Below are 17,467 nucleotides of genomic sequence, written 5' to 3'. Positions count from 1 at the left end.
CCAATGTGGGTTAAGAATCTGACCGCAGTGGCTCTGGTCAATGCGGGGGCATGAGTTCGATCCTGGCCTGGAGCGGTGGGTTAAAGGATATGCCATTGCTGCAGCTGCAGTGCAGGTCACAGCTGTGGCTCAGATTCAGACCCTGGCCTGAGAACTTCCATGTGCTGCAGGTGTGGCCATAAAAAAAGAAAAAAGGAGTTCCCGTGTGGGGCAGTGGTTAACGAATCCGACTAGGAACCATGAGGTTGCGGGTTCGGTCCCTGCCCTTGCTCAGTGGGTTAAGGATCTGGCATTGCCGTGAGCTGTGGTGTAGGTCGCAGACACGGCTCGGATCCCACGTTGCTGTGGCTCTGGCGTAGGCTGGCGGCTATAGCTCCAATTCGACCCCTAGCCTGGGAACCTCCATATGCCGTGGGAGCGGCTCAAGAAAAGGCAAAAAAAAAAAAAGAAAGAAAAGAAAAAAGAAACAAAGAAAAGATACTGAAGACTGAAATATGGGCTGCCAGGAGAGAGCCTAGCCTGGCTCACTGATTGCCTTGAGTCTGTGGCATCAAGGAATTGTACCTCTTTGAGGTCAGTGGTTATCCATGCATCCATCATTCATTCACTTCAGATATTTACAATTGCCTATGATGCAGCAGGTACAATGCCAGGTGCTGGGGAGACATCACTGAACAAGACATAGTTCTGACCTCATGGAGTTCACACTTCCGCTGTAGGAAGCAGACAACAGCATACAGTCAGGTATGAAGAAGGATCAGAGGCGGGGAAGACTCAGAGGCAGTGAAGGTGCATGGCATGAGGTTACTGGGGAAGAGGATTCCAAGCCCAGGGAATGGTGCAGAGCGCGTCCAGCAGGAGACTGCAGGGTGTGTTCCAGGAAGAAAGTCAATAGCTAGAGCTGAGGGAGGAACAGGAAATGAGATCAGAGAGGAAACAGGCTCGGACCACCGAAAGCCTCCTTGGCCATTACTAGGACAAAGGCTATCAGTCTGAGTGGAGCCTGAACAGGGGCAGGAGACGATTGGACTCAAGGTTCAACCCCTGGCTCAGCACAGAGGGTTAAGGATCCTGAGTTGCTGCAGCTGCAACTTAGGTCACTAGCTGCTTAGATTTGATCTCTGGCCTGGGATCTCCATGTGCCACGGGCAGCCAAAAAAGACAGAGAGAGAGAGAGAAAGGGAAAGACAGAGAAAGAAAGGAAGGAAGGAAGAAAAGAAAGCGAAAGAAAGGAAGGAGGAAGGAAAAAAAGAAAGAAAAGAAGGAAGGACTATAGTTAATAAAACTGCACTGCATATTTGAAAGTTGTCAAGAGAACAAATCTTAACAGTTTTCAAAAAAAAAAAAAAAAGACAAAGGAAGAAGATGTCCATTTTTGAGCTCATGCTGGGTTTTAGTCCCCACTGGTCCCCTCACCCAGCTGCCCTGGATGGGGCACGACCAGGGTACATTCTGAAGGTAGACTTAACAGAAGTTGCTGACTCCAGGGCATTTGGGCCTCAGGAGAAGCACATGAGCGTCTACAAGGTACTTGCATGAACCAAGGTAGTGCAAGCCCAAGTGTCTGCACACACAGGACAGGAGGCGGGCGGGCATGTTGCGTTTCCATCCTGGTGCCAGCCCCGGGCACAGCCGAACAGCTCAGGATGGGCAGGCCCTGCGGGGGCCGGGTCGCCCGCCCACACTGCGGCTTACCTCGTGGAGACCTTGAGGAGGGCCCCCCAGGCTGCGGTGCTGCACCCAGATGACAAAGCAAGCACCAAGGGCCGCGCTCCTCCCTGAGCCTCCCTGGGTCTGGGATGTCCCCTTTCCAGGTGCTGAGTTGTTCTCTGTCTGTGGCCGCAAAAATGGGTATGTCACATGGCACTCACCGTGACCTCTCCTCTTCTCCAGTGATCGCCTATTGCCAAAACTTTTGTTCAGAAGGGTCCGGTGTGAGTGACGAGGCATTTTTACAGACCTTACGACGACCCCACACACCCTCCACGTGGGTGCATGTCTTCGTTTCCTACTGTTGCTGTAATAAATTCATGGCTGAAAATATCCCACGCTTATTGGCTTACGGTTCTGCAGCCTGAAATCATTCCCACTGGTCTGAAACCAAGGTGTCTGTAGGGCCACATTCCTTCCAGGGGAGAATCCCTTCTGATGTCTTTTCCGGCTTCTAGAATGGCATTCTTTGCATTTCTTGGTTGCTGACCTCTTCCTCATCTTCAAATCCAGTATTTTAGCAGTGTCTTCAAACCCCTCTGTCCGTCTGTTCCCACTGGCATACTGTCCTCTGCAGTAAACTCTCTACCTCCTTTTTTTTTTTTTTTTTTTAATGGCCACAGCCCCAGCATAAAGAACTTCCTAGGCCAGAGACGGAATCCAAGTGGCAGCTGCGACCTATGCCGATCCACATGAATGACCCAATGTCAGGCACAGGTTGCAGCTGTGGCAACAACCCACTGTGCTGGGAAAGAAAAGAAGTGTTATACCAAGAGTTCCCACCATGGCTCAGCAGTAAAGAACCCGACTAGTATCCATGAGGATGTGGGTTCCATCCCTGGCCTTGCTCAGTGGGTTAAGGATCTGGTGTTGCTGTGAGTTGTGGTGTAGGTCACAGAAGTGGCTTGGATCTTGTGTTGCTGTGAGTTGTGGTGTAGGTCACAGAAGTGGCTTGGTCTAGGCTGGCAGCTGTAGCTCTGATTATACCCCTAGCCTAGAAACTTCATATGCTTCAGGTGCAGCCCTAAAAAATGCTCCCCCCCAAAAAAAAAGTGTCACACCAACAAATAGGGCAGAATTCTTAATTTTTGAGATAAGTCTAGAGAGCTCCCCATCACTTTCATCCTGATCATTACCCAAGAGCTGCAGCCGCATGCAGGGCCCAGGCTGCCTTACTAAGGCATGTGGACAGGAGGAGGTGAGGGCAGCAGAGCTGATTTGGAGGAGGCTGTTCCAGGGCTTGGTACCCAGACGCTGTGGGTGGAAGGGAGCGTGGAATGTCCATCTGACACCTTGACTGTTGGCCTGTGTTGAGTGGCCTTTGTAACAAAAGGTTCACCAAGGTCAGACTGTAGAAGGTCTGCAAAGCCTAACACATGACACAGCTTTCTTTCAAGGGCCATAATGATGTGCCCGAGTCAGCCGACGGGACTGGACCAGCACCAACAGAGCCCCTAGGGGGCGTTGAAGAGTGGACGGAGTCACTTTACCAGGAACAGGAGGGAGCTTCTGGGTGGTGCAGGCTTGATCAACAGCTTGGTGCCAGGGAGTCTTAGAGACCAGGTCCCCGCCGTGGACATCCATGTGAATGACCCAGGGTCAGATAAAACCAAGGAGTGATTCTACAGTTCACTGCCCCAAAGGGTGTGTCTTTAATTTTCCCCATCCGTCCGTCATCTTCCAAGGGAGCCAAGGTGCCAGGCCATTGGCCAGCAGCCCACGTCAGTGAACTATGCCAAGGATTATAGTCAGTGAACTCTAAAAAGGGGAGTGCTGGCCCTGCACAGCAGAGATGATCACACCATTGTAAATTCACTATACTTCAATAAAACTTTAAAAAAATGAAAAAACAAATGGGGGTAGAGTGCTGGCCAGACTCAAGACAAGAACAGCCTTAACTTCTGCCCACTAAGCAGAGCACTGATGTTCACTTTCGGTTTTACACAGCTGACCCTGGACAGCAGCAGTCACACGGTGGTCCCATCAGGCCATCGGGGTTCACATGGCTAAGCTATCTGTGAACCAAGCATTTAGGGGAACCTCTGAGACTTGAGGGCCTCACCAGTCCATGACTGCTTCAGGTGGTAGCTGCCACTTTTTCATATAAAACACTTCTATGGCCAAGCTGATGGGGGGGGGGGGTGTTTGTTTGTTTTTTGTCTCTGTTTAGGGCCCAACCAGCAGCATATGGAGGTTCCCAAGCTAGGAGTCAAACTGGAGGCATAGCCACAAGCCTACACCACAGCCACAGCAACACCATATCTGAGCCACATCCACAATCTATGCCACAGCTCACAGCAATGCCAGATCCTTAGCCCACTGAGCGAGGCCAGGGACAAACCTGCATCCTCAGGAATACTAGTCAGGTTCTTAAGCCACTGAGCCACAATGGAAACTCCTGACGGTGCTTTTTTTTTTTTTTTTTTTTAAATGGCTTCACCCACGGCATATGGAAGTGCCCAGAACAGGGACTAAATCCAAGCCACAGCTGTGACCTCTACCATAGCTGTGGCAACATTGGCTTCCTTAACCCACTGCACTGTGCCAGGATAAAACCTGCATCTCTGCAGCAACCTGAGCTACTGCAGTTGGATTCTCAACCCACTGCACCACAGTGGGAACTACTGACTGTGCTTTTAAGTATACAATTTCTTGGAAAGATATTTCATGCTCTTGGATTGGAACAATTAATATCGTTAAAACAGCCATAGTACCAAAGCAATATACAGATTTAATGTGATCCCTATCAAATTACCCAGGACATTTTTCATAGAACTAGAACAAATAATCCTAAAATTGATATGGAACCATAAAAGACCCAGAATTACCAAAGCAGTCCTGAGGAAAAAGAAGAAAGCAGGACACATAACCCTCCAAGACCTCAGTCAATACTACAAAGCTACAGCGATCAAAACAGCATGGTAGGAGTTCCTGTCGTGGCGCAGTGGTTAATGAATCCGGCTAGGAACCATGAAGTTGCAGGTTTGATCCCTGGCCTTGCTCAGTGGCTTAACAATCCGGCGTTGCCCTGAGCTGTGGTGTAGGTTGCAGGCGCAGCTCCGGATCCCGAGTTGCTGTGGCTCTGACATAGGCCAGTGGCTACAGCTCCAATTCGACCCCTAGCCTGGGAACCTCCATATGCGGGAGTGGCCCTAGAAAAGGCAAAAAGACAAAAACAAAACAAAACAAAACAAAAAAAACAGCATGGTATTGGCACAGAAACAGAATATGGATCAATGGAACAGAGTAGAGAGCCCAGAAATAAACCTAATACCTATGGTCAATTAAACTTCAACAAAGGAGGCAAGAATATACAACAGGGAAAAGACAGTCTCTTCAGCAAGTGGTGGTGGGAAAGTTGGACAGCTGCATGTAAATCAATGAAGTTAGAACACTGCCACAAACCATACACAAAAGCACACTCAAAATGGATTGACTTAAATATAAGACATGACACCATAAAACTCCTAGAAGAGAATATAGGCAAAACAGTCTTTGACATAAACCATATCAATGTTTTCTTGGGTCAGTCTCCCAAGGCAATAGAAAACATACAAATTGGACCTAATCAAAGTTAAAAGCTTGGGTACAGCAAAGGAAACCATAAACAAAATGAAAAGATAGCCTAGCCTATGGGCTGGGAGAAAATATTTGCAAATCATGCAACCAACAAAGGCTTAATTTCCAAAATACATAAACAGCGCATACAACTCAATAACCACACACACACACACACACACACACACACACACACACACACAAAACTAAAAACGGGCAAAAAGACCTAAATAGACATTTCTCCAAAGAAGACAAAATAGACGGCCACCAGGCACATGGAAAGATGCTCCTCATTGCTAGTTACTAGAGAAATGCAAATCAGAACGACAATGAGGTACCACCTCACACTGGTCAGGATGGCCACCATTAAAAAAATCTACAAATAATAAATGCTGGAGAGGGTGTAGTGAAAAGGGACTCCTCAACACTGTTTGTACAAATGTAAACTGGTCCAGCCACTACTGAAAACAGTATGGAGAGTCCTCAAAAAATTAAATAGAGTTGCCATATGACCCAGCAATACTATTTCTGGGCATATACCCAGACAAAACTATACTTCCAAGAAATATATGCACCCCTACATTCATAGAAGCACTATTTATAATAGTGAAGATAAGGAAATAACTTAAATGTCCATTGACAGGAGTTCCTGTTGTGGCACATCGGAAACGAATCTGACTAGCATCCATGAGGATGCAGGCTCAATCCCTGGCCTTGCTCAGTGGATTGGGGATCCAGCATTGCCATGAGCTGTGGTGTAGGTTGCAGACATGGCTTGGATCTGGTATAGTTGTGGCTGTGGTGTAGGCCAGCAGCTGCAGCTGTGATTCGACCCCTAGCCTTGGAACTTCCATATGCTGCTGTTGTAGCCCTAAAAAAAAAAAAAAAAAAGTCCATTGACAGATAAATAAAGAAGATGTGGTGTACACACACACACACACACACACACACAATGGAATATTACTCAGCCATAAAAAGGATGAAATAATGTCATTGGCAGCAACATGGATGGACCTAGAGATGATCATACTAAGTCAGAAAGAGAAACACAAATACCATATGATATCATTTATATGTGGAATCTAAAATACAACACAAATGACTATATCTATGCAACAGAAACAGACTCACAGAAATAGAGAACAGACTTATGGTTGCCAAGGGGGAGAGGGGTGGGAAAGGGATGGAGTAGAGGTTTGGGATTAGCAAATGCAAACTATTATATATAGGATGGATAAACAATAAGATTATACTTATAGCACAGGGAACTATATATCCTGTGATAAAAGAGTATGAAATGAATATATATATATACACACACACAATGTATAACTGAATCACTGCTGTACAGTAGAAATTAACATAACATTGTAAACCAACTCTACTTCAATAAAATTATAAATACAAACACACACACACACACAACTTGGTTTTTTAGGCAAGAAATAGATTTTTTTAAGACAGGCTACAAGCAGGCAGGCAAAGAAGCACTTCCTACAATTTCTATTTGATTAGCGAGGCATTTTAAGCTCTTTCCATCTTGTTAATTGTCAGGTTTGACTTAAGTGACCCCAAAATGGGAGTTCCTGTCTTGGATCAGTGGTAATGAACCCAACTAAGATCCATGAGGATATGAGTTCAATTCCTGGCATCCCTCATTGGGTTAAGGATCTGGCGTTGCTGTGGCTGTGGTGTAGGCCGGCAGCTGTAGCTCCGATTCAACCCCTAGCCTGGGAATGTCCATATGCTGCAGGTGTGGCCCTAAAAAAGCAAGAAATAAAAAAAAGTCACCCTAAAATGGGCGTGTTGGGTTAGAGAGTTACAAAGCCTCCAGTGTCTGGAGTTCCTCAGTGGGAGATGCACCTACTGGCTGTGTCAGCAGATGGCGCTGTTGCATTGAGAGGTGGCCTCTGATAGCATAGGCAGCAGCTTGGTTTGTTGTTGTTAATTTTTTTTTTATTTCCTCAATACATTTTTTTTTCTACTGTACAGCATGGTGACGCAGTTACACATACATGTATACATTCTTTTTTCTCACATTATCATGCTCCATCATAAGTGACTAGACATAGTTCTCAGTGCTACACAGCAGGATTTGTTGCTAGTCCATTCCAAAGGCAATAGTTTGCATCTACTAATCCCAAGCTCCCAATCCATCCCACTCCCTCCCCCTTCTCCTTGGCAACTACAAATCTATCCTCCAAGTCCATGATTTTCTTTTCTGTGGAAAGATTCTGTTGTGCCTTATATTAGATTCCAGATATAAGTGATATCATATGGTGTTTGTCTTTCTCTTTCTGACTTACTTCACTCAGTATGAGAGTCTCTAGTTCCATCCATGTTGCTATAAATGGCATTATTTTGTTCTTTTTACGGTTGAATAGTATTCCATTGTGTATATATACCACATCTTCCTAATTCAATCATCTGTCGATGGACATTTGGGTTGTTTCCATGTCTCGGCTATTGTGAATAGAGCTGTAATGAACATGCAGGTGCATGTGTTTTTTTCAAGGAAAGTTTTGTCTGTATATACACCCAGGAGTGGGATTTCTGGGTCATATGGTGGTTCTATGTATAGTTTTCTAAGTTATCTTCACACTCTTCTCCACAGTGGTTGTACCAGTTTACATTCCCACCAACAGTGAAGGAGGGTTCCTTTTTCTCCACACCCCTCTAGCATTTGTTAATTGTAGACTTATTAATGATGGCCATTCTGATTGGTGTGAGGTGGTATCTCATGGTAGTTTTGATTTGCATTTCTCTAATAATCAGTGATGTTGAGCATTTTTTCATGTGCTTGATGGCCATCTGTGTATCTTCCTTGGATATCTTCCTATATATATCTTCCTATTTAGGTCTTTTGCCCATTTTTTCCATTGGGTTGTTGGCTTTTTTTCTGATGAGTTGTATAAGTTGTTTGCATATTTTAGAGATTAAGCCCTTGTCAGTTACACCATTTGAAACTATTTTCTCCCATTCTATAAGCTGTCTTTTTGTTTTCTTTTTGGTTTCCTTTGTTGTGCAAAAGTTTATCAGTTTGATTAGGTTCCATTGGTTTATTTTTGCTTTTATTTCGGTTGCTTTGGGAGACTGACGTGAGAAAACATGTGTAAGGTTGATGTCAGAGAATGTTTTGCCTCTGTTCTTTTCCAGGAGTTTAATGGTGTCTTATGTTTAAGTCTTTAAGCCATTTTGAGTTTATTTTCATGCATGGTGTGTGAAGCAGCTTGGTTTTTAAGTAAAGCTGTGATTTCCTTTTCTCACTTAGCAGTCCTTTTTTTTATTTTTTTAGGGCTGGCACCCGCGGCATATGGAGCTCGTTCCCAAGATAGGGGTCCAATCAGAGCTGTGGCTGCCAGCCTATGCCACAGGCACAGCAACACCAGATCTGAGCCCCATCTTCGATCTACACCACAGCTCACAGCAATGCCAGATCCATAACCCACTGAGTGAAGCCAGGGATCGAACCCGCAACCTTATGGTCCCTAATAGGATTCATTAACCACTGAGCCACGATGGGGAACTCCTCACTTAGCAGTCTTGATGGTTTTTGACTGAACATCCAGGAGGCAAAAGGCAGGCAATTTGAGGGGTGATCTCTGTGTCCCACTGTTACCCTCTATATACACCAGTCCCTGAATGGGAAAATCCTCCTAATACTGAAGGGACTGGAAAAGTGCAAGCATATAAGCAATGGATTCCTGCTACATACAGAGGTGTAGAAGCATCAGTTGAATTCAGACACCTCTTCCCTTATGGGAACAAAGACTAAGAAATCTAACATGTTTGCTAGGGGCTACAACCACCAGCAGCAGGATTAGCAGCATGCTAATCCTCCAGCTGAGGAAGGATGTAAGAACTCTTTGCAGGAGGGCCCCTTTTGTCACTTTAGCAAAAGTGTGTATATATATCATACATAGTATAATATCTCTCTCTCTCTATATATATATATAGCTATACATATATGTGTATATGTGTGTGCACACATATTATATACGTGTGTGTATACATATATATTTGGCCACATCTGTGGCATGTGGAAGTTCCTGGGCCAGGGATCCAACCTATGCCACAGCAATGACCCAAGCTGGTGAAGTGACAGCACTGGATCTTTAACCTGTGCCCTACCAGAGAACTCTAGCAAAGCTGCATTTTAACTAATCTCCAGCTCAAGCACATCTTTCAAATCTTTTGACCACAAAATGCTTCACCTAATCCATTGGTTCTTTCCTTACATCAAAGAAATACAAATGAAGACTAGGAGTTTCCATTGTGGCTCAGTGGGTTGAGAACCCAACTAGAATCTATGAGGATGCAGGTTCGATCCCTGGCCTCGCTCAACAGGTTAAGGATCTGGCATTGTGATGAGCTGTGGTGTGGGTCACAGATATGGCTTGGATCTGGCATTGCTATGGTTGTGGCCTAGGCCAGCAGCTGCAGCTCTGATTCAACCCCTAGCCTGGGAACTTCTATATGCCGCAGGTGCGGCCCTAAAAAGAAAAAATGAAGAATAAGTAATAAACAGATGACCACATCTTTTCCCCAACTTCCCCTTCAGTAATCTGGCAAACACACAAGATGGGATCAAGATGGGATCTACAGAAAGATCACAAGAGGATTTGACACGCCTGCACCCAGCAGAATCTGACCCCTTATCTCAATGATGAACTGAGATTACTTCCCCCTTTTCCCTTTAAAGACGGTTCATGGCTGAAAAGAATCTTTGGAGTTGGTTTGGGGACAAGAGTCTGCCTTCTCTTTCGACAGCCAGTGCTCTGATTAAAGCAACTTTTCTGTTCCTACTTGTCTCTTTATCGACTTTCCAGCGGCAAACAGCAAACCCACACCCACACCTCAGCTCTTTATCCAGGAAGATAAGCCAAGAGGGGGTAAGGCCTTCACCCACTCTCCAGGCCTGGAGATGACCAGAAGTATTTAATCTAGAAATAAACCATCACTGATTTTCTAATTGATTAAGGCTCTGGTGGGGGTACAAAAATAAACCTGCTGCATGTCTCCCCCCTGGAGTTATATATTCTGGAAAAGGAGAGTGAGTATATTCAGATGTCCCAGGAACTGCTAGACTCTGCGCTGATTCCAGGGACGGTGAAAAAACAAAAAACAAACAAACAAAAAACCAAACACAAACCTCTCTCTTCCGGTCCTCTGTGTCCTTCATCAGTTGCCAGGTGCTCTTCTTTTTACCTCTGTGACATCTCCCACACCATCCTCCTTCTCCCTGTTGCTGGAGATGCTACCCCCCAAAACCATGCAGCTTGCTGGCCACCTCAAGGGCAGAGGATGTCTCTGCTCACCTGCAACTCATCCCAGGCACCGAGGCTGGGGCACCTGGTCAGAAGCTGCGGTCTCCACAACCCTGACCCCTCTGCTCTCACCCTGCCCTCTTGCTTCCCACGAAATGGTGTGCTGTACTTCAACTGCCTGATCTCTACCAATCCCACGGGGTATAGACAGCTCTCTCCATCTCCTCACCTGTAGTGTTTTGCTTGTTTCTGCGGAGCCCACAGCACATGGACGTTCCCGGACAGGGATGGAACTCACAACACAACTCGAGCTGCTGCAGTGACCGTGTCAAATCCTTAACCCGCAGAGCCACCAGGGAACTCCAGTGGTTTGAGGATGAATCTTACCTGGAGTTTCATCGCAACAGCTTGCAGAAGCGAGGACTACAGGAACACCTGCTCGAAGGAGCAGGCGATGACTGAGGGCGCAGGTGGGCAATGCCCTCCACCCACAGGAAGCAGACTCTGGGCTCCAGCTCAGCCACTGCTGCACAGATTAGCCGTTCACAGGATGTGCCAGGCAGGAGTTTGGCTATTTACCAAAATAGAAAACTTCATTTGCATAAAACCCTTATGATTTTTTTTTTTTTTTTTTTGGCCACAGCTGAAAATAACCATCTGACAAACGCATTGACTCCCCCGGCCAGCCCGGCCAGAGCTTTGCACCCACCAGGTGAGGCCTTCCTTCCCTGTGGCCACCAAGGGGACCCACTCCTGGCTATAAAACAATGCATTTCTTCCCTTCCTCCGGCCCCAGCGAAGCCTTCATTACAGACGAGAAGGTGTGGCTGAGCCCCTAATTGTGCCTCCAAAGGGCGCCTGGGGGCCCGTGCGCATGCGCATCAGTAAGCGGAGGGGGCTGGCCCATCCCCTCAGGGAGCGGCTGTTTCCCCCAAACTTCGCAGAGCCCCAGGTCTGAGGGGGCGCCTGCCTTTGGGTTCTGCGAGCTGCCTGTGGCCCTTCATCACCCTTCTTCCCCCACGTCTCAGGAGTTAGTCTGCGGAGGTTAGATTTAAACGCGATGAAGCACCGGACTGAAGCGCTAACACCTCTCCGACGCCAAGAACCTCCAAATACTGAGCGGGAAGCACTTACAGGTGGGAAGCCCCCCGGAGGTGCTGCTGCCACGGGCTGCGCGGTGTCAAGGCTGATCCGCAGGCACTAGGACTGCAGTTCTGACCAGAAGACTGGGATTAAGAGGCCTCTTATGCCAGGGGTGCAGAGGATGCCATCCTCATACAGAATCTTGGGACACTTGGTGAAAGAGAATTATGGAATCGTGCATCCGTTAACAATGGCCACTAAAAAACGAACTGGGGTGTCCGTTCTAACTCAATTTGGGGTCCTGGTGGATCCCTGAAGCATGCTCACACCCACAGAGCTGGAACAGAAGGACATCTGGACATCCTGTCTGTCCCTCTCCATTGCTTCAAGCCCACTCCCTCCTCCTGTCCAGGATTCCGTGTACTCAGATGCCTGTCTTGAGCCCTCTGGGGTCCCCCATTGGGATGCTGGACAGGAGGGGCCAGGTGATGGGAAGAAACTGGCCTGGTGGCAGTGGTTCTCAGGCACAAGAGTGGCGTGCAGGACCTTGCTCCCAGTCTGGCCTTGGAGCTGGTGAGGGTCCTGCCCTCAGGCCAGCAGCTCTTGCAGGCCAGCTCTCTCTGTGCAGTGTGTCACTTGGTGAGGGCAGCTCTCAGACAAATAGGCTACATTTTTTTTTTCTACATTCTGGGAGCCAGGCTGCCCTGGAGCAGCAAAGATGGGGCAGGTTCCTTGTGGGTTGTCCCCTTAGGGGTGGGCCTGCAGCCTGAGGTCAGGCAGCCAAGGAACCTGGATGAATCTCTCCCAAGGAGACACACCACCTCCACCAGCCACAGCGCTAGCCCCAAAGCCATGCTTGGAGGGTGGGCGTAGTTGCTGGTAGTCGGCTCCAGCTGCTACTTCCAGAGCCCAGTGGCCCTTCCCCATCCTCACCAGTTTTCTGAGGGAGGGTAGCTGTCCTAACCAATTTCAGGGAGAGACCTTCTCACCCTAACCCGGTGGTTCTCAACTGGGGGGCGATTTTGCCCTTCAGAGATTTGGTTTCATAGTTCCATTTTTCGTGAGTCCTTATCACACAGACATTTATTTATACTGTAATTTTTCTGTAAAAGAAATATTTAAATAATACTGAATTACTATATTGCACATCCAAAACTAATATATTGTAACTCAACTATTCAATTTTTTTAAAGTGTGGGAAAAAAAGAAATATTTACACACAAAAATGATGTTATGTCTGGGATTTGCTTCAAATTAACCAGGAGGAGGATAAGCAGGGCTGTAGATGAAACAAAACTGGGACTTTATGGATAACTGATTGACTTAGCATTCTCTGCAGAAACAACTGTATATAAACTGAAATTTAATTAACTTTGTTTTCTATGAACATAAGGCTTTAAGTATGCAAAAAATTTCTCCTGGATTGGGTTATCCTAATAAGTAGTACTTCACAGTGGATCAAAACAGAAATGTATATAACAAATCTCACCTATGATTAACAAACATAAAATGTTATTTTTGGAGTTCCCACTGTGGCGAAGTGCCATTAAGAAGCTGACTGCATGGAAGTCCCTGTTGTGGCTCAGCAGGTTATGAACTCAGCTACGATCCATGAGGATGCAGCTTCATCCCTGGCCCTGTACAGTGGGTTAAGGATGTGGAGTTGCCATGAGCTGTGGTGTAGGTGGCAGACTCGGCTTGGATCTGGCATTGCTGTGGCTGTGGTGTAGGCTGGCAGCTGTAGCTCCAATTCGACCCCTAGCCTGGGAACCTCCATATGCCACAGATGTGCCCTAAAAAGCAAAGAAAAAAAAAAAAGAATCTGATTGCAGTGGCGTGGGTTGCTGCAGAGGTGTAGGTCTGATTGCCAGCCCAGCACAGTGGGTTAAGGATCCAGCATTGACTGCAGCGTGGGTCACAGCTGCAGCTTGGATTCAGTCCTTGGCCCAGGAACTTCCATAGGCTGCAGGTGTGACCATAAAAAAAAAAAAAAAAGAAAAAGAAAAAAGTTATTTTTTAGAATTTATCTCAGTGAGATAGGGGAGACTGCTTTGTTTTTCTCAATCGATGGGCATTACTTGTTACTGGAATGAAGTATTACATCTATTCCCACATGTGTTTTCTTAAATGTAAATGTTGAGAAATCTTTTTCTTTCTTGTTTTTTTAGGGCCACACATGCAGCATATGGAAATTCCCAGGCTAGGGGTCGAATTGGAGCTGCAGCTGCTGGGCTATGCCGCATCCACACCACCACCAGATCCAAGCCTGGTCTGCGACCTACACCACAGCTGGATCCTTAACGCACTGAGCAAGACCAGGGCTCAAACCTGCGTCCTCATGGATACTAGTCAGAGTCTCAGATTCGTTTCTGCTGAACCATGACGGGAACTCGAGAGATTTTGATTGGATAGTGAGGTGAAAGGAATACCGTTATAGCAATGTAAATTTCACCTGCCAAAATCACACTGTGATCTGTCACTGGAAATGGACTTGTCCTCCTCATTTTGGGGGAAGAGAAATAAGAAATCACTTGAATCACAAAGGATTTTTTTGTGTGTGTCTTTTTAGGGCCACACCCCACCCGCTGCATATGGAGGTCCCCAGGCTAGGGGTTGAATCGGAGCTTTAGCCACCAGCCTACACCACAGCCACAGCAACGCCAGATCTGAGCCATGTCTGCGACAGACACCACAGCTCAGGGCAATGCCGGATCCCCGACCCACTGAGCAAGGCCAGGGATTGAACTTGTGTCCTCACGGATGCTAGTCAGGTTCATTACTCCTGAGCCACAAGGGGAGCCCCTGAGTCAAAAAGGATTTATTCACCTACTCAATACTGGCAGCAAGATTTCCAATGAATCCTTTTGTTTGGTACCCCAGAAGTTCTGACACCCCAAACTGTAAGATTTGTGAGAAGCCTATCTTCTCCAGGTGGGGAAGGCGACAGAGACAGAGGGCGCGCTGGCCACAGGGACATTGCCAAGGAGAGCAGTTTTAAAGGTGAACAGATAGAAAATAAGGATCTGGGACTGAATCGCCCAGAACTGGCTGTCTCCACACACTCTTTGGGAAGATTTGTGTGTTCTCCCCCTTACAACACCCCAAACCTCAACCCTCCCTTGCCCTGGGCTCCTCACATCCTTGTCTGCAGGCTGCAGTCTGAAAGAAGACCCACCTAAAGCCACCTCCCTTCTACCGATCTTTGATAAGGCTTACCATTTTAGAAATAAAATTAATATTTCTACTGCTTCATCCAGGACATTGTTTTTGTTTGTTTTTGGCTGTGTTTGTGGCACATGGAAGTTCCCCGGCTAGGGATCAAACCTACGCCACAACAGTGACCCAAGCCACTGCAGTGACAAGGCCAGATACTTAACCCGCTGAGCCACATGGGAATTCCAAGAACATTCTTGTATTTTTTTTTTTTTAGGGCCACACCCACAGCATATGGAGGTTCCCAGGCTAGGGGTGGAGTCAGAGTGGAAGCAAATCCAACTAGGAACCATGAGGTTAGAGGTTCAATTCCTGGCCTTGATCAGTGGGTCGAGGATCTGGTGTTGCTGTGAGCTGTGGTGTGGGCCAGCAGCTGAAGCTCCGATTCGACCCCTAGCCTGGGAACTTCTATATGCCTCAGATGTGGCCCTAAAACAAAACAAAAGAAACCCAAATCTGAAGCAAAAAGAAATAAAAATACAAAGTCTTCAGGAATCAAAAAAATCCTCCTATAAAGAAATTCTAGGAGTTCCTGTCGTGGCTCAGTGGTGAACGAATCCGACTAGGAACCATGAGGTTTCAGGTTTGATCCCTGGCCTTGCTCAGTGGGTTAAAGATCCGGCGTTGCCGTGAGCTGTGGTGTAGGCTGCAGACACAGCTCAGATATGACGTTGCTGTGGCTGTGCTGTACCAGCCTGGGAACCTCCATATGCTGCAGGTGTGGCCCTAAAAAGACAAAAAGCAAAACAAAACAAAAACAAAAGAAATTCTAGGCTCAAATAGCTTCAGAGATGAATTCTTGTGGAATTCTCTGGAAAAATAGATACAACTTTTTTCTAATCTAGTTGAAAAGCCACAGGTGCATGTCACTTTAGGACAAACTGACTCATCAGTTTTGCATCTGGGCATCCACTTCTTAATGGTCATTTCATTGATCCTGGCCATGGGACGCGACAAAGGCGGGGCTAGTGGTGACCCCCAGGTTCCAGCTGGGTTAGGAGCCTTCTACTCAGAGCCAATGGAATCTGAGTGGCTGTGCCTACGAAGGCTTACTTTTTGTTTTTTTAAACTTTATTTTGTCCTTTCTTTTAGATAAAAGCTATATGGAAGTTCAAATGTTTTCTTCCCCATGGTAGTGCGCTGTCTTGGACAGCCCCTGGGTGACTCATGGCACGAGGAGGCCATGGACTCAGATGAATAATCATTAACGGCACAGCTTTTGAGAACTGGCTGGGAATTAACCAGGCAGCTGGGTTCTGGGGCAAACACCAATGGTAAACTGCAAACTGACTTCTCAGCCCCAGGGTATTAGAGCTGATTGCATTGACGGCCTGTTTTCTGAGGACTGTCATTAGGTGAACATTTACCAAACACACAAACCCACTCTGAGGATCCTCACTCTGCTTCCACTCTTCCCTCCTCTCCTGCCACTGCCTCCTCCTTCATCTCTGTTCTTGTCCTGGAGGGACAAGTGGAATTATAAGGAAGTGAGAAGAGAAAAAAGAACAATGCCTTCCTGGGGGGGAGTGGAGTTTGCTGAGCGGCTTGGCCATTCCAAGCATTTGCTCAAATTCTCGCTGGGGTCCAGAAGGACTGGAAATGGGTCACACACCCACACCTCTTGGGCCACCCTCCAGTTTTGTTACCTGTTAATTGTTCTCTCATGCCTCAGGGCCTTTGCACTGGTTGCTGACTCTGCAGAGAACACTCCATCTTCCCCTGACTGGCCTGCATCGCTACTGGAAAGTCTTGTCACCTCCTGACAGGGCCCTGCTCTTTGTCACCTTTTCCCCAACACATATTTCCTGTCCTTAGACTGAAGTCACTGGAGAGTAAGGCCTGTTGCACTGCAGAACTGAATGGATGCACTATAAATACTGGAAGCAGAAAACTGCGATCAAATGCGAGGCAGGGCCATAAGGGGAATCAGATCACAAAACTTCTTTTTGTACATAATCTGAAGGATGTTTCTGACACTTCAAGGATTCCTCTTGTGAGGGCATAAAAGTGAGTGAACCAAGAAGCTTGCTTTTCATTTCCTCAAGCATCTCACCTATTTCATACTTTCTCTACATTGATGGGGCCTCACCTGTTTTCTTCGGATCCGGATGGATCTAGATGGATAACTTCCCCACATCTTTTCTGCTCCCAGCAGGTTTTGTCCTCACATGCATTCTCTGTTGCGCCAGAACGTTTTCTTCACATTTTGGTAACTTGGAGTTTAAGGATCTGGCATTGTCATTGCTGAGGCTCGGGTGCAGCGGGCCCAGCAAAACATAGCAAAAAAAAAAAAAAAGATTTTGGTAATTTAAAGGAGGCATTTTACATGAAACAAACACAAAACCTGATTTGTTTGGAAACTTCAGATGAAGATACATTTTCCCCATTGAATCCTTCAAGCATCCGTCTGTAGGCGACCTTAAGGCTTAAAACTCCACCTCGTGGAAGCGCAGCAGCGACCCTCTAGCCCAGACACCGCGCCTTCTGCTCCCCCGCCTGCCGCGCCCGAGCATGCGCCGTGAGGACCAGGTGCACGGCGCCCCGCCCCGCCCGGCCAGCAGGGGGCGCTGCGGGCGGGGGCAGCAGGCGCGGAGTGTGGCATCCGCGCTGGGGCCGGAGCCCAGTCAGCAAACCAC

General features: G+C 47.0%; 1 long non-coding RNA gene across 1 annotated transcript; it reads right to left on the bottom strand.

Annotated features, from left to right (window-relative positions):
• Window positions 1-449: 449 nt before the first annotated feature.
• LOC125127090 (uncharacterized) lies at window positions 450-17,447 on the bottom strand. The gene is made up of 3 exons (XR_007134859.1): window positions 16,921-17,447; window positions 10,923-11,106; window positions 450-901 (listed from the first exon to the last, which is right to left on the bottom strand). It is a non-coding gene; the product is annotated as an uncharacterized LOC125127090 (long non-coding RNA).
• Window positions 17,448-17,467: the final 20 nt, after the last annotated feature.

Source organism: Phacochoerus africanus, chromosome 5 (genome assembly GCF_016906955.1).
Source record: "Phacochoerus africanus isolate WHEZ1 chromosome 5, ROS_Pafr_v1, whole genome shotgun sequence".
NCBI lineage: Eukaryota > Metazoa > Chordata > Mammalia > Artiodactyla > Suidae > Phacochoerus > Phacochoerus africanus.
Note: the sequence above shows the minus strand (reverse complement) of the source record. Positions and strands in the feature narration are given on the sequence as shown.